General features: G+C 43.3%; 1 protein-coding gene across 3 annotated transcripts in view; it reads right to left on the reverse strand.

Moving 5' to 3' along the window:
- Positions 1-1317: 1317 nt before the first annotated feature.
- The window catches only part of STARD3NL (STARD3 N-terminal like), a 183978-nt gene continuing 161057 nt past the window's right edge, over positions 1318-24238 (reverse strand). For all 3 annotated transcript variants that reach the window (XM_085607453.1, XM_085607456.1, XM_085607457.1), the window contains one exon: positions 1318-2563. The gene's annotated coding sequence lies outside the window, so the exon portion shown is untranslated. The remainder of the gene's footprint in view (positions 2564-24238) is intronic.

The raw sequence follows: 24238 nt of genomic DNA on the forward strand, positions 1-24238 counted from the left end.
ATGCTTTCACCAGAGCATAACAGACTTTCAGACATTAGTCCTTGAAAAGCTACAATGTTTTGATCTTGTGGATCAATATTTCTTTCCATGAATCATTCTTTCAGTTGTTTTCGGCTCCTCCCGATGAGCACCTCACTATCAGATGTCTAATGCAAAACAAGTGTCTATTCACTAGCTAACAGTAGGCTTATGAATCTGCAACATCTGCAGCACACAGAAGAAAAACATTGTGCAAAAACATTTATTTAATGTGAAAAACAGGTTTTTCTATGTTAATGCATTATTTTCCCATTTAACATGGCATCAACAGATAAGTAACTTAATTAAAGACTTTATTTACGTGCAGTCCTATAACATTCAAGTATGAATGCCTACTACAAATTTTTAATTTAGTGTGTGCTTTATTTAAACATTAACCTATGCACATTACTATTGTAAGTGTTTTCAATAGCAGATACAATTTGCTGCAGCAAATAATGCCACCAAGCGTTTTAATTGGGAATGTTTACAATGCGTGAAATTTTCTGTATGAAAAGTGAAAAGGAAGCTGACAGTGTTCCTTAAATGATGTGAAGAGTGTGCCACAGGTTAGGGAGCTTGGGAGATTCATCTTAAATATCTGTGTATACTGTAAGGGCTGACAGTGTTCCTTAAATGATGTTAAGAGTGTGCCACAGGTTAGGGAGCTTGGGAGATTCATCTTAAATATCTGTGTATACTGTAAGGGTTGTAAATTGGGTTAAGATCCCTGCAGCTGATCTACGTCCCTTTGCTTCGCAATGTCTCTAAACAAACTATCACTGCACTATGAACGGCTAGCACTTGCTGTTTAAAACCCTTCAGCATTAGTCCTTGAAAGAGAACACTTCGTAAAAAAAAGTCACAAACAACTAGCGGAACATTGTTAGATCTTGCCTAGAGACAACTTGTTAAAGACCAATTGTATACAATACCAACAGAGAGTGCATTTTTGGTCTGACAATTCCCTATCACCTGCTTCACCTGCCTGAATTCTGCATACTAGTAATTGCAGAGGAAATATCAATTTGATGGCAGGGATGCCTGTTAAATGGCCACAAAATGCATTGTTCTTGTCATTCTAGTGTATGCCCCTCACAACATCTTCTCCACGCTCCCAAAGAATGCAGTTGTCCCTTCTGAATTCCACACCATAAAAGCAAAGAACAGCACATTTGTGTGACAATCATATCTGATTTCTCGTTATTTTGCTTTACAATTAGCTAACCAGTTGTGATTTGTTTTATGGATGCCTAAATATGAAACAATAGTTTGAAAAATAAAGAACACAAAAATACATATGGGATATGTCACATTTTATTCAATTGGTTTGATCATGTAACAATTAAGAGTTTATATACAGTTGTAATCAGGTAGAAAGGCTGAGCATAAAAATATTGACACGCAATCAGCAGTAGTGCATTATTGAAAGTCAATCACAGAATGCTGTTATCAGAAATCAAACCTACAATTCTTTTTTAAAGCGTTTTTTTTCATTTGGAGACCAGCCATTCATATATATATATCACACAGGACCATGCCCTGATGCTCACATGCTAAGCAACCTTTGTGCCTCCTCAATCAGCAATAACTATACTTCTCACTACTTAGACATATTTCAAAATTCCCACATAAGTCAAGGAGGCTGGAAACGATGCCAAAGTTCAGGATAATTAATGACCACGTAAATAGGTTTCACATATATTCACTGTAGACAGATTTCTCCTATTGGGACAGCGTGAACATCTGACCTTCCTTCTCCTACGTTGGATAAACCTGCATTAAATCTTATTATCTCGCGAGCATTTGCACTGACTTCCAGCACGTGCTCAGTAGTCTGATGCAATCACATGAAATGTTCATGAGCCTAACTTCATTACACAATGAGAGAAATACCACAGTTAATTAAAATGAGCAGTCCGCGGCACATTAAGAACAGCTGTAACATATAGGCCCTAACTCAATGAAACATGCCGGCTTCAGCAGCATGACTCCGTGTCCCTTAAATCATTCCCTGAATCATCAAAATGATCCTGCTTATTTACCAGTCTGGCCATGCAAGGGTCTTAGTTTAAGGCACAGCGTAGTTTTCCACTATCAACTAAGCATGCAACTCGGCATTATATAGTAGTGGCCAATGGCAGAGTTATCATGCTATTGTCTACAATGGATTACCGATAAGCAGATACAACAGCATTTTGTTGAGGGAAACACCCATTCCAAAGAGTACATGATAATGGAAGATGGCTTCAGGTGCCATGCCCCGGTGCTATTCGTGGTCCTAAAAAAGTTCTTCCGGCAATACCAATGTCTGATGGGCTACTTCACTGGACAGCATGTTTCAGGATCCATCTAGAAAGGGATTGGGCCCTGTTGAAACCGTCCTCTAATGGAAGCGATAATGTCAGATAATGTCGTTCCTGTGTTGGTCAATAAATATATACGTAAGCCCTTAGTAAATGTTCCAGAAAGTCCAACTGCAGCTGTAAAGCTTATGGTTATCCTTTAAAACCATGTAAAGAAGCCATCGCCGTCTTCACTCTCTCTAGAAATAGAAAAATCCAAGGTTACACAAATTGAAGCAGCATATCATAATCGATAAAGATGGGTAATAAATATGCATACAGTGAAAAAAGCTAAAATAAAATACTAGTTAAACACATACAAGTGAGACAAAAAATGGAATTTTCAGCCTTTGGAAACATAAACTTGGAGCCAGTTTACACGAAGAAGGAAAATATATACCTTGGATGGTCCCATGGATACTCAAATATAAAGTGTTGTGTACAGGAGGCCAGGTATCATTCAAAGGTTACATAACAGATTTGAACTATTGCATGTTTAAGACTGAACATTTTCTCTAAGGAAGATGCTGGGGATGTGTGCAAGGTTTAGAATATGATTGCACAGGTTTACAACATATTTCCAAAAATATCCAATAATATTTGCTTAAAATTGAATAACACGTATATTCTGTAGAAACATTTAAAGGATATTCTATAGGTTCATCAAGAATCAAAGGCACATCAAGAGCAGCACAGTTGATCTTCTAATTCAGTTCAGTTAATATTATGCATTTTAGAAAAATTGTATTCCTCCTTTCTTTCCTGAAAGGCTTTACAGAATAATTGCTAAAAGTCTGTATTATCTTTTTTTTTTAAATATTTTGTTAGGGTCGAATCTATCAGGACCTAGAAATAGAACAAATCTGCTTACACTGTACTTACTGTGTATAGAGGTCAGTTCTCTTCACTACAGTTAACAATAATGATAATTTAGGGCAACATCACAACTGCACCAGTAATTCGGATGTGGTACCTTTCCACTTGCAATTATAATTATCAATGCCTCAGGTATGTAGATTTCCATGATCCGGTATTATAATGGGTTAACAAGTAATCCCCCACGAAATGGGGACTACCACTGGACATGAGGTTTTCCCACCAAATTCTGTACTTTTTCGCATGAATAAATTCTACATTTTTGACTTCGGAAATTTCCCCTGGAATCAAAGGCACTGATTTCATGAGCTGTATTTTACTGCATTCCCTAGGATACTGATTTGGCCGAAAACTCCTATTTTTGTCCAACTCGGTATTAGGAGACCACTTGTATAGAGGGCCTGAGACTTCTTAACCATATTTGCAGATTAGCCCTCCGCTTGTTTCTAGATTTTGTATCTTTTTCTCACGATGAAGACTACCAATTAGATTCAAGAATATAGGACCTCTTCTGCATAAATGAAGGTTCCTTGTTTGTTTGCGAACATGTTGTTAGCCACCCTAAAATTTGTTGGCCAGGGTGTGTTGGTGAAATAGCTGATAAATAATAGAGATCAATTCATTCCCTTCAAAATGTTGACCTACAGCACAATATGTGATTGGTTTTAAATAGGACATTAACACAGGCAGTAACTATGAAACAAATTGTAACTGATGTACAATTCAACAAAGAAGTATGAATAACAATGTATTAAAACAAAAGTGGATTAAACTAAAAATCCCTTCTTGCATCTGGAGGACTTATACTGGAATATACTCACTCCCTGCAAAATGTGGCAGGAAGAGAAGAAGTCTGATACCTTCAGCAGGCCCGTGTCTCTCCCATCACAGAGCTAAGAGGACTTAATGCAATATAATGCTTTGAGTGGCTGGCAATAGTTTAGTGTTCAAGGGGAGCTATGAAGATACCGTATGGCCTTTTCGCTACCAGCCAAGCACTCCTGCTGCATAAATGTCCCATTTGTGAATTACAGTATTAGGGTGCACATGAATAAAAATGTATTTGTGTCTTCCGATGGTTATATGTGCTAATGTGTATGTGTGTATATGAAGTGGTGCACTGCTGTGTGTGTCTATTGCTAGATGCCGGATAAGCTTGAAAAGTAGGCTTGATCTATAAGCAGCAACATTTATTTCAGATAGGCATCAATAACAGTACATACGTAATGTATATTGTGTTGATTAGATGGTTGGCGGCAGCAACACACTGAATAACACCACTGTAGAATTTTGATTGTTGAGGACAAACATATAACTAAGGCTATATCGTATCATAGGCTAAGGGAAAACAAAAGACATGAATAGGGCACACTTTCCACATATTTACAGGAGAGAAGGTGGGTTAATCAATCAATCAGGGTTGGTAAAGCACAGCTACTCACCCGCGAAGGTCTCAAGATGCTCGGGAAGTGGGGTGAGGCTCTCTTGAGCCCTGGAGTCATTCGAACAGCCAGGTCTTGAGGACCTTCCTGAACTGGTGCAGTGTGGGGACTTGCCAGAGGGGGAGGCCGTTCCAGGCCTTGGTTGCGAGGTAGGAGAGAAGAACTTTCCTCCCGTTCTGGTCTTCTAGATGCGTGGGATGGTGGCTAGGGAGAGATCAGGTGATTGGAGGTGTCTCTTGAGTGCGTGGAAGAAGAGGCGGTTGTTTAGGTACGCTGGTCCAAAGTTGTGGAGGGCCGTGTATTCGTGAGTGAGGAGCTTGCAGGTTATTCTTCTATCGATGGGGAGCCAGTGAAGATCGCGGAGGTGTTGGGTGATGTGGTTGTGGCGGGGGATGTCTAGGGTCAGTCTGGCTGTGGCATTCTGGACTGTCTGGAGTTTACAGAGTAGCATGTTGATTCCGGCGTAAAGAGCGTTGCCGTAGTCCAGTCTGCTACTGATCAGGGCATGCATGACCATTTGTCTGGATTCGGATCGGATCCATCTCAACATTTTTCGGAGTATGCAGAGGGTGTTGAAGCAGGCCGAGGAAACGGCGTTGACCATTTAATGTTAAATTCTACAGCAGATGTCTTTTCAGATACATTTTGAATTCTTGGCATGAGTCAAAGACACAAATGTGAAGTGTTGAGGAGATCTATGGGGTGCCTAGTAGCAAAAAGTCTAGGAACTTATAGGTGGCACAGGGTGGTTTATATGTTGTCAGGATATTATAATTGGCAGATTTTTTTTTAAATGGATGCTGTTTACTGTGTTCTATTCAACTTGCTCCTGCTCATTCCCCTCCCAATCAGTGTCCTGCTGCAAAACTACCTTTGCTTTTGTTCCCGAGAGAATGGAGCAATTGATGTAAATAATATTGTGTCAGATAGCATTGTGAATGAGGCTTCCATGGTGTACTCAAAGTCAAATTTTCAAGGACTTCCACTGGAAGTTCCAGAGAAGAAGTGGGAGTTCTACAAGAAATGTTTCATTTATGTTGTACAATCTCTGGGGTACAGTTGCTGAGGAAGCAATGGAAGATTTCTATTACCTTAAGAAATGGGTTAGTTCCTAAAAGGTTTCGTATGTCCTAATTATTACGTTGTTCCTGATTTGCCAAATGTGACCCTCACCATGATCCCGCTATGCTGAATTTGTAGAAACTATTAACAAAACGGTGTGCTTTTCTATAAAACCTTCTCTTCCCCGGTAGTTGAGGACACCTCTTTTAGTCACCCTTTTTGCGGATTCATTATTTGGCCCATGCGCTCTCTGTGAGGTTTTTTTCGAGGATACCTGGCCATTTTCAGATGTCCTACTATGATTTCAGCACTCTTATTGAGTTTGACATTTCGAATTTTCATTTAGAACATGCCTAAGATTTCTGATATTGCATTATTTCCTGTACTCTGATTTGCTGATCCTGCTCTGATCGGCTAAGATGATTTTTGCCTCTCTGTAAAAAAACCTTTTGACAATTTTTTATCTAGAACTCAGTCCTTTATGTGTATTATATTTTATACTGTTTAACTCTGCTAAATTGTGGTTTCCCCGGTGAGGAGTGCAGTCTCTAGCCAGTAGATTAAACGCGAATCCCGGAGCTGAAATATTATTGGTATATATTGGGGTGATCAATTATTGGGGGTCAGACGAATATTGGGGTTCGGCTTCTGCAAAGTTAGTTTGCAGAGGATTGTTAGCATTAGACCACCTCCTCTTTAAGGGGACCCCAAAATATTTTTGGATAATTTTTGGTCTTAAATGTCCAAATTGAAGGGAAGAGAATTTTGGATTATTGCCAATTGTCTGATACTGGATCCTCCACTGAGCCATATTGCTGTGCCGTTTTAAATGAGTTTGGAGTGTTAAATATAAATAAGGAATTTAAATATATGAGAAGTGTGTTCTGTGATGATGGACTTCTGTTTCTGTGATGAGTTGGTTGGTTAAGCATTGATGTTAGTGGCTTCAATTGGTGGGTTGATCACTGTTCTAATGTATTGTTTGGATTTGTGAATCCATTTGATATTATTTTGAAAATATTAAGTTGCTTAACAAATTTTGTTATAAACCAAGATCTCGAGATATGGCTTTGAACAGGAGATTTCTCAGTGCTCTCAAAGAGCTCTTATTAAAATGATGAAGCCAAAAGCGCTCCACATGCGCTGCATAGTAAATGAAAGCGCTTCTCACGTGCTTTCACCCATAGGTCGCAGAACTGACGAGGGAGCACCCTTGAGCACTCCCCACACTTCCTTTTAAATAAACAGGAAGGAGGACAGTCCAGTCCTTCTTGTGCTCCACATAGGAGCAGTCTACTGCAGGTCAATTCATCCCTCACATCACAGCAGCGCTGGGCACTGGCAGGCCAGCACGTAGGGACCCCCCAGGAGACAGCAGCTGGGTCCCACTGCGGTTCCTATTGGCCCAACAGTCCTTCAGCTCCACACAGGTGCCAAGTAGCACTTGTCATGGGGTCACAGCCCCAATATTAATACCAGTATAGTTCTTTGTTCTGCCATGGCACAGGGTTTGGGGACCCAGTTCAAACTAGTTCTGGTGGGCACTCAAACATTTGATTACAGGGCAAAAACACCCTCATTGTCAGTGTAGGATCTGGCCCCAGACATACCACAGGGGGCGGAGCCAGCATTGTACAAGGCAGGCACAGACCTATTCTGGGTCAGGGACTACTCCTCCCACTACTCCAAATGCAGATCAGCCAATTCAGTCTAGCACTGACTCACCCAGCCCCTCTGGAGCCACTGCACATCCCCAGCCCCTGTCACTCCAGAGCCAGACATGCAATACAAATCAGGCAGGCACAAAGACACTTAGCACAAAGAAATGCCCACTTCTAAAAGTGGCATTTCTAAAATAGTGATAATAAATCTGTGCACACCATTACGCAGCATTTATTAACACTATTTCAAACATACCACACTTGATCACGCTACTCCTCTCATATCAGGAATTACCACTGACACACTTATCAGGGAAACGCAAAAAGAACAGTTGATGGACAGAATGCAGAACAATGTCATACATTCAGCCCTGTACAGAGATCTGGGCCTAAATCCATCGTTTTATTGCTCACCATGCCATTCCAATTTGAACCCAACAAAGTGCAAATCAGTCTTGACCCTGTGCCTCATGGGAACAGTCCAGCCCGAACTGCCAAGCCAGGTCCTCCCTGGACTGGAAACAAGCATCCTAGGACCAGTTTCCGGGTTTCACCCCTCTTCAGCCAGGATAGCTTGATTCCAGTGGCATGGAGAGCACGGGACCCATGTCTGGGCATACCCGTCCCACTCGAGGTGACAAATGCAAAAAGAACAGTTGATGGACAGAATGCAGAACAATGTCATACATTCACCCCAGTATAGAGATCTGGGCCTAAATCCATTGTTTATGTTGCTCACTATGTCATTCCAGTTTGAACCCAGCCAGGGAAACCCCAATGCATTCCTATGAGGGCAGCCTCACAGTAGAGAGAAACCAAAATGGCTGTTTGTCACTACCAGGGCATGCCACACAGTTAAGGCACATGTCGTACCTTTTACTTACATTGCACCCTGCCCATAGAGCTAGCTAGGGCGTACCTTAGGGGTGACTGATATGTAGTAAAAGGGGAGTCACAGACGTGGCACCCACTTTATGTGCCACGTCACAGCAGCAGTAAATGGTGCGCGCAGGCCCTGCCATGGATAAGGCCTTAGACAGGTTTGAGTGGCTACATTGGTGGGTGACGCAAGCAGCGCTGCAAGCCCACCAGTAGCATTTAATTTACTAGCCCCTGGTATATGAGATACCACTTTACTGGGGACCGACAGGTAAATTAAATACGCCAAACAAGTGTAGACCAATTTTACCATGTTTACCATAGAGAGCACATGCATTTTACACTGGACAACAGTGATAAAGTGCTCAGAGTCCTAAAACCACCAACAGCAGGTCAGAAAAAACACCAGGAGGAAGGCAAAAAGTTCAGGGATGACCCTGCAAAAAGGGCCACGTCCAGCAACCCGCTTCCAAACTGTCTCTGAAGCGTTTCTTCAACCCCGTCAATCTTTCTCGCTACTACCTGGTGCTGAGATGTCTTCGGGCGGGGCCAGGTGTGGAAAGGGCAGTTGGTCCGCAACACAGGGGAACCTCTTGGTAGGATGAGGTGCCCCGACTGGTACACGATGATCTGGGCCATGCCCAGAAGATCCAAGCACAGCGACTGGTTTATGTAGGGATGAGCCGCACCAGGCACTTCAGAATTCAAACATGATACTGCACGCAATGAACATGCAGTCGGTATGTTGCACAAGAGAAATGCGGCACGACTGAGGAAACGGGCCACGTGGGGTCCTGCAACCGTTGAGTCTGCTCATCACCATTAAACGCTTACGAGTGTCGCAGTCCCTGCAGTACAGGAACCACATGCTTCAGATGCGGGCAAGATTTCTGGGCTCCACACTAGGCAATCAGGTCTCCAGACACAAGTCTTATGTCCACGCTCACACCACTCAACCAGTTTGAATTTAGTAGCCAAGGTGGGCACTTGAGAGGGCACCGTTCTCCAGATGTCACAGGTAGATGGTGTAGGTCCGTCAGAGGACATCTTTGATGTCCCGGAGATCTCCTGAGAGAACAGGAGGCCCGCCGTCGGGTCCTTGGAGAACACAATTCAGGGCGCCACACTTAAGCAGGTCCTCGGGCAAGGCCAGCCTATATTTGGACAGTCATCCTCCATGTGCACAACAGAGTTCTGTGACAATGTGCACCACGCAGTCCGGGTTGTCCGGTCCCATGTTCCCACAAGCGTATCTCACCCTTTGCTGGAGGATGGCACCCACAGTTATACTGTTGTGTTTCTTTGAAGTCTGGTGGTTTAAGGGTTTTACCTTTCAACCACAGATTACTCCCCTAAATTGTAGGCACGTCTGCCATGGGGCCTTGAAATGCAACCTCTATCTTCAATCTATCCCATTCGGCCTTCAAATGGCAGAGTTCTGCCTTTCCCGTGGGATGCCCATGTTTTATGGCTGTCAATTGGGGAATGCACAGATGTGCTCTCCTCGACCCGTGGTGTCGGTCCCGAGACTCTTGGAGCACAGATATGTACGCACCCACCGGTCTGCAATGACAGATCGGCTTGTGTTTTAGAATCTGAAATCAGAGCCATTTACCAAGGGCACGCACACTTTTACGAGGCAAGGACAGGCCGGGCACATTGCTAACCCAGGCCCGAGCACCTTTGATGCCAGTGCGCACACACCACCCTGCTCGACCCAGTGGCACATGGATGGACCCCCTCACGGTTACAATTACGCACTCCCGGCCCGCAACTGCGGACCAGCCACCTTGCCGCTAGCACCATGGATGGAAGAGTGCCTGAACATCTGGCTTGCTGGCATACACCTAATAGCCAACGATGGCAGGCTAAACACCTATGCACCGTGCCATAGGTGCCAGGGCGCAGCCTCCAATCTGCCACCGCAGGTGGGACAAATATCCAAAACAGCTTTGAAGCTGGTGTGCTCACCTCGGTCTGCATTGGCAGACCAGCCCATGTTCCTGAACAGCAGGTCAGTGCCTCCTTCTAACCTGTGTAGGAAGGGTCACGCACTCCCCCATGACTTTGACACTTCAGAGATTAGGTAAGCCCCCGTAGTATCCATGGAGAGAGCCAAACTTTAAGGCAAGGAAAGCATCATGGGGGGGAGAGTTCCTCACTACCCGGGAAGGGAACATCCATATGTGTCCACCCGGCCTTCAACCTATCACCCTCCCAGCTGCCCATTGCGGCTTCCCTGGGGGGATGCCCTCATGATATGGCATGACCCACTCCGGGTTGACTGAAGCATGAGTGATACCAACTTAGGCAGGAGAGCAATGGCACCCGGCAGGCCTGTCATGGCAGACCTGGTATAGGGTTGAGGGCTATCCGGTGGGTGGCACACTCAGTGCTACGTTCCGCTACTTAGCCGGTGCCATGCACAGCCCGCTTATGAGGTGTACCTGTTTAGGGGACGCATGGAGGTACAGCACCAAAATCACATCGTATCCGCACCCCTAGCCCAAAGCTGGTGAGGCAGGCATGCACAGCTTCCCTCTGCCATACAGGGGGAAGGTGGGCAGTTTCTTAAGGTTATGCAGACAGAGTCGGCAAAGACTAGGAGGAAAAAGCAAAATGTTTATTTATTTTATTTTAATGAGTTTTATATAGCACTGGCTAGACCCGTAGGTATCAGAGCGCTTTACATTAGGTTACACACTGTTACAGAAAATGATAACAATTACACATCACATCAAAAATACGCAACACATTGAGAGAGGAAAGAATGGTGAGACAAATGGAGTGGAGGGGGGAAGGGGAAGTGTGAGGGGGAGGATGAGGGAAAAGGACGGCAGGAGAGACAAAGGAAGTCTGCCCAAAGACGGACTGGGTAGGTGACGTCCGAGGAGGGAATCCACAGCCCATTTCCCCTTTAGCTAAACAAGGTAGCTCCATCGGGCATCAGTCAAATGGCTAGGTCTCAACTGACGAGGGAAAATTCACAGAAGAAAGTCCAGTGGATAAACAGAGTGGGAACTATGAGCAAGGGCGGTTGAGGGCAAAGGTCAATAGCTGGAAAGCAGTGAAGAGTAGAACGGAAAGGGGTAGAGGGTAGGGTAAAGGGGATGAGGGAGATAAGGTCAGGAGAGACACATGAGTTTGTCCAAAGACCCGCTGGGTAGGTGATGTCCACGGAGGGAATCCATAGTCCATCTCCCCTTTAGCTCGTGAGGTAGCTCCACCGGGTATCAGTCAAAATGGCTAGGTCCCAACTGACTAGGGACAGATTCTCAGAGTAAATGTCCTGGTGGGTGAGTAGGAACAGGGTCGGGTGAGGGCAGGTCAAGATCAGGACGATGACCAACGATTACAGACCAGAAGAGAAAGAGGATTTAGGAGGGTCCCACTGAGGCGTCCATCTTGAGGTTAGGCAAGGGGGATGAGTCCTGGAAGTTCGAATTCAGATGGCCCCCATTATTCTCTGTTAAAGGCAGAGCAGGGGGGATGAGGGAACCACCAGTTTTGTGGAGCCCTGGGAAGGATGTCGTCGATAAGGGCATTAATGATGAACATCATGAAGTTTACAACTGGTACTGGCACATTGCAAGATAAGTTGTTCTCAGGCTGATAGAAGTGGCAGATAGCCCCCCAGCTTGTTATAAAGGGAATTGAGCTTAACTTTGTAGCAATTTCAGGTGGTTGTATTGCTGATTTTATTTTTCCAAGGTCTAAGTCCCGGGCGCCATCTTAGGGTCAGGCACCACACTGAGTGCGATCGCCCAGCTGAGAAGATCAATTTTCGTGCAGAAATGTTCCCATAAACAGCAGACCCAGCCTTTTCACAGTAAATGCTGAAAATTGCCAGTAGACTGCAGCACAGCTCCGCAGAAGTGTTTCGTCGCAAATGTGGACGAGCTAACTGAAGTGAAGGCTCAGAGTTACCACGAGGAAGTGCGTCCTCCACAGGATGCACTGCTCTGAGAATGTTCTTGGATAATTTCCCCTAAGGAGGCAATGACCACCAACATATTTAATTTACTTACTTGTAAGTCCCTACTAAAGTGGCATGACTTGTACCCAGGGCCTGTACATTAAATGCTTCTAGTGGGACTGCAGCACTGATTGTGCCACCTACTTAAGTAGCAAATTAAACATGTCTCAGGCCTGCTATTGCGACCTGGCAAAATACACCTTTTGCATGCCCAAACGTTCCTTTTTATTAATACATATAAGTAACCCTCTAGGGTAGGCTGTGGACAACCCAGAGGGCAGGGTGCATTTTATTTAAAAAGTGGGACATGTATTTTTAAGTTGTACGTCTTAGTAGTGAAAAACTCTTACATTTGTTTTTTTTACTACCTTTACCATAGGATAACATTGGAGTTACCTTATTACATGTTTTAAGTGTAATTTCCAAATGGGAAAAGGTATGTTTGGTGTCTATGGAATTGGAATTTAAAATGATAACTTATGGTGAAGTCGGATTTTAAATGACAATTTTGATAATGCCACTTTTAGAAACTTGGCATTTTCTTGCCTTAGCCATTTGGTGCCTGTAGCCTGTCTCTGGGCAACATGACAAGGTGTGGGTGACAGTTGGTCTTTGTGTATTCCTCCTAGATAGCCACACACAAAGGGGCGCTTAGGTGTTACTGGATGAGTCATCACTGGCAGGATGGGAGGGAGGAGTTGGGCCCAGCCCCATTTACACTTGAACATGCTGTGCCCTGTCTCCACACAAAAGGACAGCATATCCCCCTCTGGTTATCCTGGAGCCAGGGCCAGGAAGGCAAGGCACCTTCAAAGGCATGCCTGTAGAAACTTCTCCCCCCTTCAAAGGCACAACTAGGTATAAATACTGGACCCCAGACACCAACGCTTCAGTACACTTCCGGACCTGTGGATACTCTGCCACGAAGAAGAACTGCTGCTGAAAGGACTACAACTCTGACTGCTGCCCTGCTGACCTACTGAACACTGCCCTCTTGCCTGAGTGAAAAGAGAACTGGACCCTTGAACCCAGGACACCAGAGTCACTCCAAGGACTAGTCTGCTGGCCTCCTGATCTGAGCCTCAGGGACATAAAAGGCTTCACGATATCCTGCAATAATCTCTGGAACCAGCTGCACCGAGTTACTGACCCCCAAGTGGTGCCCCTCAGGTCCTGGAACCTTGGTGTGGCTAAGAGAGCTGAATTCAAGTTGTTGGGCTCTTTACATTGTGAATGGGCATGTTCACACCGAGACCTCGCCGCTCACACCACGATTCCAAGGGAAGCTCCAGCAGCAACCTCTTCACACTACACAGCATCGATTGCTAGCGAGAAAACGCCAACGCAAACCTCCAGCAACATCCTCCTGCAACGCCTGGCCTGCTCATTGCTCTACACCAACAGTCACCAGTGAAGCTCTCCCTGCTCCTCGAGGTCCTCTCCATTGTAAACAGGACTCTTGGAACAAATTTGAGAAGGTAATCTTCAGCGGGCCTAACCTGGTGACTGTAGCTGACCTGCGCTCCATCACGGTCAGCCTGAATGTGTAACCACTCTGACAAGGACTGTGGTTGCTGCTTGACCAGTGCTCACACACCAGTCAACTAACTAATCTTATTCCCAACAACTCCTTTGTGCCGACTTTCAACTTTTCTGCAATAAAATCCATTAACCTATTTTTTATCTAGAGCTCGATCCTTTATGAGTATTATATTTTATAGTGTTTGATGAGCAGTGTAGTCTCTAACCACTAGATCAAATGAGAATTCTGGAGTCGAAATATCATTTGTTATTATTGGGATGGTAAATTATTGGAGTTCCAAACTGGAGAGTAGCAAGACAAGGTGTCACAGAAGCAGCTAAGGGCCAGGCTGTTTGAAGATTTGAATGATATCACATAAGAGGACTAGGAGATTAGCGGTCCGGTATACATTCTCCTCATATGTGTCAAAATAATCCAAAGTATTTTGTTCCAAAAGCCAAGTCATAGAGAAACTATGTCAAGCTGTCAGCAGTTACCTTTGGAAGCATTAGCCTTTAGGAACAGTTGCCCTCACTCACCCGAAGGTGACATGCTTCATCATTGGGCTATGTTCCTCGCTGGGCCAGCACTGCAATGCCCGGCAGGCCAAGCGACAGGGTACTTTACCAGAGAACTTTTTTCAAAAATGGCTCATGAGCACAGCTGGACAGAGAGTGATATGTCCAGAAGGTGAGAAGATTGACAACATTTTGAGGCTAAAATCAACTATGAACCATATATATCAATGTATGGAATGTGAGCTCACTGGTCAATGTTGAGATTAAAACAAAAGTGACAGAGGTATTGGGAAATACTGGTCCCAATCTCTTTTTGAAACAGAATGTTGGTCACCCATAGACCTGCTAATGTGCAAGGGTTTACAATTATGGTCAACATGTTTCATGCCTTATATAGTCGCGGAGCGATCTGTTGGTATTTCGTCAGGACCAAAAGTCAAATAAATGTGACATAATCTTCTCCGTAGAATGAGAAGCTCAGTATCATCTCAAACCCCCACACAATGCATAGGTGATAAGGTGCCCATTGACTTCTTACCATCACTGGGGAGAAATGGCTAACAGAGTGCTCTGTATGAAAAGGAAAATGGAAAAGATGTATTATCATACAACCAAGGTTGAAGAGGATATCATTAGTGAATATTAAAATCTGTGGTAACGGGACACAAACCCCTGTATGCTGGACACTAATGGTGACGTGCTGCCCCATGTAGGGCACATGCTGCAGGGCACATGCTGCAGATGTAGTGAATCCACATAGCCCCCTAGTAGCAACTCAAGTGTAACCTCAATAAACTGACCTAAGTGAAAAATGCATTAAAGCGAGCAACCACCAGTTCCTCACCCTTCTCAAAGTCAGGGTAAAATGACCTTTAAGATAGCGAGGATGCCACATCAGAGAGCGACCTGTATCAAAAAGATATATGCAGTCAGAAATGGCAACACAAGATAGAGAAAAACACAACATAGGCTGGGGAAAGGCTTAGAAGAACAAACAAACCCCCGTTGCCCTAGTCCACTGCCGGGTGTGCCCAACTAGCAGCCCCCACTAACTTGCTGAATCCAATGGGAGTGTGATTTGGACCTACCCCCATCATCGCTTCCATAAGTATCGGACGTTGAGGCACGGGGTTTAAAAGGATCTGGGTCGGATAAGGGTAGCCAATAGCAACTGTCCACACTGAACACGCCTTGTGTTGTGTGTATAGAGCCTGGTGACGCATATCCATGTCCAACCGTGTCACATCAACTAGACATTCTGTGTGTTCTGATTGGGTCATGCAGAGTGTCATCATACATGAGGTGTAACGCTGTACCGAGTCTGTACTCAACCTCTGACTCCAATGAGTCTCGCAAGTCTCGAGCATATTTGTGGAACGTGTCCTAGACCACCTATTAGAGTACACCAACTGTGAAGCTGGGACGGAAAACTCAAGTGGCCACATATGCCTGCTAGAACACTTAAATCACCCTAAATCTAGTCAAGGACAGTGGTTACCAACTAGGCACATAGAATGTCAGCCCCGTATGCCAGTAAATTAAATCATATAAACACTTTATGTTCCCGGCATTCTGATGCTCACAAAGGGGTAACTGTATGCAGGGTACTCACGGGGTGAAGCGTTTAGGATGGGAGACATGAGGGACACGGTAGGGCAACAAGGGCAGAGGGGGGCATATCTCCCACTCATATGGTGAATGCCATCCTGAATATCGGCCCGATCGCAGTCCTACATTAATATGACAGAAAGCGGTCAAAGTAGAGTAACTACCCAAGTGAACACATATTACTTTCTGAAATCAATCCACTGGATATCATCATTCAATCCTGACATTTCAGTGTGGAGACGGAACACCCACTGCTGTTCCTTCTCATAAAGTCCCAGCTGTATGTCAAGATTTGAATGCTCATATAATACCTACTAAATCTTTCTATGTTTAAAATTACCTATGGTTTCAGCTCTCTAGCTCTCAATGTACATTACAGTCTTCTAAAACCACCTGGACACCATCAACTTTGTCAGCTTATTGCTATATGGTTATGAAACGATTCGTCTAATGATCAAACTCCAGCAGTGATCCTCTAGTGTGGATGACCCAAAAAAGAAGGAAGGATGGATGCAAAATATTTTTTTAAATCTAGGACCCATTGGGAAGACAGCAGTTGTCAAGAATGCACTCAAAACTGAGTTATGGAAATCCTCGCTACAGTACGGGGAACCAGATAAGACAAATTCCACTGGTGGGGTATAACTAATGGTCGTTATACCACTTTAGAGCAAGCCAGATAGCATCCAGGACAAACTACATATAGGGTCTGGATTATGAGTAGGTGGTGTTTTCTGACATAATTTCGAGTTTTGCGGCATTTACTGCACCCTGTAAATACCAGGCAAGTTAAATACCTCACCCTTCATTAAATTCCAGCAGGTCAACCCTGGGGAAAATAATATAGTATTTACCTTAACATGCAGTTTTAGGTGCTGTAAGTACAAAAGCTCGAACTGATGTGATTTATTCTGAACCCTGGGGAGTCAGAGTCGGGTGCATTAAATAGCACCTACTTCTTTTCAAACACATAATCATGGTATAAATGTCTTGCTGCATGAGGGGTAATCCTCATTTGTTTGAGGAGAGAGGCATATGAGGGAAATAGCTATGCCCTCTTCCCAGTCTCATTATCCTTTTCTATTGCATTGATATGTCGCCTTTACCTGGAGTTTAAGTTCGGTGCACATTTCTAGAACTTCAAGTGTTTGAGTGTAAAAAACAACCCTCATGTGGATGTGGTCAGCACTTGTTAAGATGGTAAAACCCTATAAGCCTATGGCCTGATAGGCCACAATCTAACTTTAAAACTATTAGAATATACTCTCTTTTTCAAACTGTGGCAAGTGTAGGAAATGTGCTGTACCAAGCCCAAAGATGCTTTGCTCTTGCGCTAATATAATGAACTGAGTCAAGGAAGACAGTCACCTACGCGCTCATCATCAGCAGACTGGACTATAGAAATGCACTCTACGCCGGCATCAACAAGTCCCTACTCCACAAACTCCAGACAATACAGAACACCGCCGCCAGACTCGTCCTCGGCATCTCCCAACACGAACACATCAGTCAACACCTACAAAGTCTCCACTGGCTCCCCGTGGAGAAAAGAGTCACTTTCAAAATCCTCACTCACGCCTACAAATGCCTACACAACAACGGACCCAAATACCTCAACAACAGAATAAACTTCCACGTACCCAAAAGAAACCTCCGATCTTCCAACCTCGCACTGGCCGAAACCCTGCATATCCACAGAGCCAGAGCAGGCTGAAGATCCTTCTCTCACATTGCAGCCAAAACCTGGAACGAGCTACTGGCAGACATCAGACGCGCCCCCTCCCCAAACACCTTCAGGAAGACCCTCAAGACCTGGCTCTTTGGCTAAACAAATCTGCGGACCCCCCCTCAGAACTTTGTGTGTTTCAGTGCAAATATCTCTTACAAAAATGTGGTTGGCACTTGTAAAGAAGAGGCTATCAATATTGTATCTGCCATTCTACAATGTAACTGTAAATGTTACAAAGTTACATGAGCATTCTTCTACAGCTGCAGCAACAAATTGTCTCTGGGCTCATTTACTAGCCTCAGATTCACTCATGTGTGAGAAGCTAAATACCAATTCATTCTGCAACAAAATGAGTTTGGTTACAAATGTTTTAAAATAAAAACTACTTGTTTTGGAAAAGTAAGAACCTTAAACCTGAACAGTAAAAATGCACAGGACCAAACTGAGAACAGTAAAAATGGACTGACCCACCCTTCTTGGATATCAGGACACTATATTAAACTTAACCTGCATTATATTAAAACCTTTAAACGAGGTTTCATATAAGATTATATGGCTAAATACCTAGCATACGGATCAGCGTTAATGGGACATGAAACCAGGATTTACAGGACAGCAGGATTCAATCTTCTGTAGGCAACATCAACTGTGACCTGGAGAGCTCAAAAGGACATATTGGGCATGGTTAACAAAGGGCCTCCACACTCGTGGTGCAATCTCCACAATGAGATTTCTTAGGAGTGCTGAGGCCCTTTGTGAATCAGGTCCATTGTTTACTGATCTGAAAGCAGCACCTGGACTGATCCTATTCATGATTAGGCTTTAGAGGACCCTACACTAGTGACTGACACTAAAGTCTTCTGGGTAGATCATGGGCAGAAATTTTCCAATAGCTGACACATATTAGTGATTAGCTGATGAACCCACAACTGAGAAGCTTGTGGGATTACCCCAAGATTGTTGAAAAACCATGTTTCTATTAAAAAATGCTGTTTTTGGCTTTGGTTAAATTTGATGATTTAGAGACTGGAAGTGGAGCATCAATGTTATATTTTGAAACGAAGGCACCTGTGGTTAGATGTTATCGATATTCAAGATCATATTATTGTTGATTTTGACAAGTTGTTCTACTTGTAGGATATCGAGTTAGAAGCATGGTCCAGCGACCTCGGGAATGTATGCAATAACTAATCTGCATAGACCGGTGTCCATTTTCTTTTCCTATGTTTCTGCTACACCATTTCTTTGGAAGCACTGGCTCATCCTGATATCGATGCATCATGATGTCAGAACTTTTAAATCAGCACTGTTCTTCAAAAATGGGGCACATTTATCTATGGTGCATTTTTTGTTGCACAATGTAGTCAGCATGCATAGGTAAGGTGATGTAGAGAATTCACAGCACCAAGAATAACAGTAGCCTGAACTAATATTAGCACTTTTATTTTAGATTTGTCTTGATTACTTTCATATTCTGTTAGGCTTTGGTGTATATTGAACACATGAATATTTTAAGTGTTTTAACAGTTATTTTATCTATGTAGATGCATTAGATCACAGAACAAAATATAGATTGTAAAACATTTCTTAGTGGTGAGTGAGTAGCGCCCTCTCATAACTACTGATAGTATCTTCTGTAGAAATTATTTGCTGTACCTCGAAAGTAGGAAAATTACTTTGATATTCTAAATAATTAACAACATTGAATTAGTGACAACTTTACCCACAAGTGTGGAGGAGTGGAATCAGATGTGTTATTTAATAAAACTTCATAAATGGTTTTATTTTTACACAGATACGTTTTACTCAGGAAGACCTAAATGCACTTGGGTTGTTTGTGCTCATATTCAGGCAAGATGTAGTCTACCACTTCAGGCTGAAGTGACCATTTAGAGGATTGGGCCAAGACTGATTTGCATATGGTTGGCTGTAATGGCACAGACAAGCTAGAAAGCAATGAAATGGGGTTTGCCTGGAGTAATTAGTGATGGCTCATTTTAATTAAGACATTGTTACCTTTGTGCAGTCCAAATGAGTGATCTCAAGGATCGTGGGTATGTTTAATTGGAGCTTTTTGCTTGCTGTACCTTTGAGACTCTCGTGATACCTCACCAATGATCCCCATGAGGTCCAACAGATATTGAATGTTGTTTAATTTTCTGTTAAGAAGAGATATGGCCTGGTAGTTTCAACTCAGCTTTTCCTTTTGGCACAGCCACAAAACAAATTTTGATGTGATATATCCCGGTTTACCACAGCAAACTAAAAAAGGTGACCTCGCTTACGACAGAGTATTTTCCAGTGGTTGTGATGTATTCTAACATTAACATCCATCACTTTGGGTATTTTAAAAACTGTTTGAGCCACATTAAAAATATCCAGTTTGATGGCAAATTTAAAAAAGATATTAAGGTTTGATAAATCCCAAGAAATATTTTCATCGAAGACACAGATCAAATGAATGTCCTCAAATTATGAATTGATAGCAACAGCCACAGGAAGAGAGAAAGCATTAAACGTGAGTAAGAGGGAAAGCATGAAATGTGAGAAGGCGAGAGAGCATGATTTCAGTTTATGTTAGTGCCCCTTGTGTTGAAGGGGGTTCTTGAAGAAAGGAACCTGTGTAGTTGGAGATGGTGCTGAGTGCTCCACACTTTTCGAAGAAGGCTGTCCAAGAGCGGCTCACATGGACAACTTGCATTGCTGATAAGTCTCTTCAAGAACTGGTTATAGCAGGAGATTCATTTACTGTATTTATTCAAGTAATATTTATATATGTGTGCATGGTGCTTAAACAAGAAACTTAATTACCTCACGGATCTGTTCCAGGCCATCCAATTGGTTCTTATATATTCCGTTCAAGCCTAGTTGACCTTCTGCTGCGATAACAGGATTATACATGAGGTGAGGTGTGGGAGGGATATTCAATGCATGGATAGGCCTTTCCAGAGATTTATGGTTTGGATGGAGACATTTCAGTTCCATCTGCCTATGAATTTTGATGGAGGTGAGCCAAATGAGAATCTCAGAGTAGAGGGGTGTGCTAATTAGGCATTTGCAAGCAACACAGAGTATTTTGTACAGTAAGTCAGTATATTTACCTTAGCACAAGTGCATGGTTCCATTTTGCTGCCTGTTTTGAGCCACAGGAATGTGTTTTCTACTTTCTTTTTCTGCCTAACTGGTGTTCTAGGTGGTTCTGGGAAGGCAACAGAAGTTGTGTGTGCATCTACTTGGCAATGATTGAGAGGCCTAAGATGCCTTCAAGGGATTGTGGTACATTGTAAGAGAGGCTTGTTCTGAGTTATGTCAGCTGAAAGAGGACTCATCAGAAACAGTACTTGCAGAGTTGCAACTCCAGAAGTAGCCCCCAAGATTTCAGATTAATGTGGTAAAGGTCAAGAATTAGCTGGTGACATGAGCTGTGTGCATGAAAGTGTAAACGTGTAGCATTTATAAGGTGCCTAGAATGGGATACATTTAAACTGGATGAGATCAAGTGCACTTTTTCTCATGATACTTTAAAGATATCCAGTACTTTGGATAAAAGTAGTCGAAGTGGCCAGTGTGTTAACTGACACATGATTTCTGGGAATCACTGGTGTAATAATGGAAGGTGGACTTGGAAGTGAGCACATATATGCATACTGAGAACATGATGGACTGGTGAGACGTAGAGAAGAATAGGGTTTTCATCCATTGTTTAGTTGTTTAGGAAGCATCAGACCCCATAGTGGACTAACATCTCTTGATGAGTGTGCTTCGGGTCACTCTGTCTAAGGAAAGATATATTTTCATCAGCCTCACTATTTTTTAATTCACTGGGAGAGCACCTTTTGACTCTATCTTGATCGGTTACGATGTTTTTTGTACAAAGAATTAAGACCTAGATGGTGAGATGCCTCTAAACTCCAAATGCCCCACTTTGTATTGTTCATGATCACTAAATTATCACAAATATCTACACACATTGAAATAATGAGCACAATACTACAACAATACAGTATGGAAATGTTTGAAAGGTTAAGCAATGCTTGCTAATATAATGATTGAAAATGCTAACTGATTACGATCAACACAGTATAAAACTGAGAACAGCAATCCTTCAGCCAAAAGTGAAATACTTTTTTTTAAATGTGTAACCTTTACCATTCTCAACCCTATAGATAATAAACATCTAAAAACAAGCATACACAAATCAAATATGACAATAAATCCTTATGAATTGTACCCAATAACTTGAGCTGGCAGAAAACATTTTTTTATTGCATGCTAAGAAGACTGCAGTGCAAATTGCAAATGCCAATGATCTGCTTGGATAACAAAAGGTGGACCGGATGACAGTAAAATATTACAAATGAACCAGAACCTGCTGTGAGAATACCAGCCCGCCCGTCATTTCAAATATGAAGTTGTTTGTGATGTGAAAGGTAAGAGACACAGTAAGACAATGACTGAATGGGCTGCAATCCGTAAATCACAATTGTCGTAACATCCCTAAGTCAGACTCCCTCTTGAGCACAGGTCCACATTCAAGCCTGTGTAAGATGTATTATCATACAACCAAGGTTGAAGAGGATATCATTAGTGAATATTAAAATCTGTGGTAACGGGACACAAACCCCTGTATGCTGGACACTAATGGTGACGTGCTGCCCCATGTAGGGCACATGCTGCAGGGCACATGCTGCAGATGTAGTGAATCCACATAGCCCCCTAGTAGCAACTCAAGTGTAACCTCAATAAACTGACCTAAGTGAAAAATGCATTAAAGCGAGCAACCACCAGTTCCTCACCCTTCTCAAAGTCAGGGTAAAATGACCTTTAAGATAGCGAGGATGCCACATCAGAGAGCGACCTGTATCAAAAAGATATATGCAGTCAGAAATGGCAACAAAAGATAGAGAAAAACACAACATAGGCTGGGGAAAGGCTTAGAAGAACAAACAAACCCCCGTTGCCCTAGTCCACTGCCGGGTGTGCCCAACTAGCAGCCCCCACTAACTTGCTGAATCCAATGGGAGTGTGATTTGGACCTACCCCCATCATCGCTTCCATAAGTATCGGACGTTGAGGCACGGGGTTTAAAAGGATCTGGGTCGGATAAGGGTAGCCAATAGCAACTGTCCACACTGAACACGCCTTGTGTTGTGTGTATAGAGCCTGGTGACGCATATCCATGTCCAACCGTGTCACATCAACTAGACATTCTGTGTGTTCTGATTGGGTCATGCAGAGTGTCATCATACATGAGGTGTAACGCTGTACCGAGTCTGTACTCAACCTCTGACTCCAATGAGTCTCGCAAGTCTCGAGCATATTTGTGGAACGTGTCCTAGACCACCTATTAGAGTACACCAACTGTGAAGCTGGGACGGAAAACTCAAGTGGCCACATATGCCTGCTAGAACACTTAAATCACCCTAAATCTAGTCAAGGACAGTGGTTACCAACTAGGCACATAGAATGTCAGCCCCGTATGCCAGTAAATTAAATCATATAAACACTTTATGTTCCCGGCATTCTGATGCTCACAAAGGGGTAACTGTATGCAGGGTACTCACGGGGTGAAGCGTTTAGGATGGGAGACATGAGGGACACGGTAGGGCAACAAGGGCAGAGGGGGGCATATCTCCCACTCATATGGTGAATGCCATCCTGAATATCGGCCCGATCGCAGTCCTACATTAATATGACAGAAAGCGGTCAAAGTAGAGTAACTACCCAAGTGAACACATATTACTTTCTGAAATCAATCCACTGGATATCATCATTCAATCCTGACATTTCAGTGTGGAGACGGAACACCCACTGCTGTTCCTTCTCATAAAGTCCCAGCTGTATGTCAAGATTTGAATGCTCATATAATACCTACTAAATCTTTCTATGTTTAAAATTACCTATGGTTTCAGCTCTCTAGCTCTCAATGTACATTACAGTCTTCTAAAACCACCTGGACACCATCAACTTTGTCAGCTTATTGCTATATGGTTATAAAACGATTCGTCTAATGATCAAACTCCAGCAGTGATCCTCTAGTGTGGATGACCCAAAAAAGAAGGAAGGATGGATGCAAAATATTTTTTTAAATCTAGGACCCATTGGGAAGACAGCAGTTGTCAAGAATGCACTCAAAACTGAGTTATGGAAATCCTCGCTACAGTACGGGGAACCAGATAAGACAAATTCCACTGGTGGGGTATAACTAATGGTCGTTATACCACTTTAGAGCAAGCCAGATAGCATCCAGGACAAACTACATATAGGGTCTGGATTATGAGTAGGTGGTGTTTTCTGACATAATTTCGAGTTTTGCGGCATTTACTGCACCCTGTAAATACCAGGCAAGTTAAATACCTCACCCTTCATTAAATTCCAGCAGGTCAACCCTGGGGAAAATAATATAGTATTTACCTTAACATGCAGTTTTAGGTGCTGTAAGTACAAAAGCTCGAACTGATGTGATTTATTCTGAACCCTGGGGAGTCAGAGTCGGGTGCATTAAATAGCACCTACTTCTTTTCAAACACATAATCATGGTATAAATGTCTTGCTGCATGAGGGGTAATCCTCATTTGTTTGAGGAGAGAGGCATATGAGGG

The sequence above is a fragment of the Triturus cristatus genome, chromosome 5_2, assembly GCF_964204655.1.
Source record: "Triturus cristatus chromosome 5_2, aTriCri1.1, whole genome shotgun sequence".
In the NCBI taxonomy this organism is placed as follows: domain Eukaryota; kingdom Metazoa; phylum Chordata; class Amphibia; order Caudata; family Salamandridae; genus Triturus; species Triturus cristatus.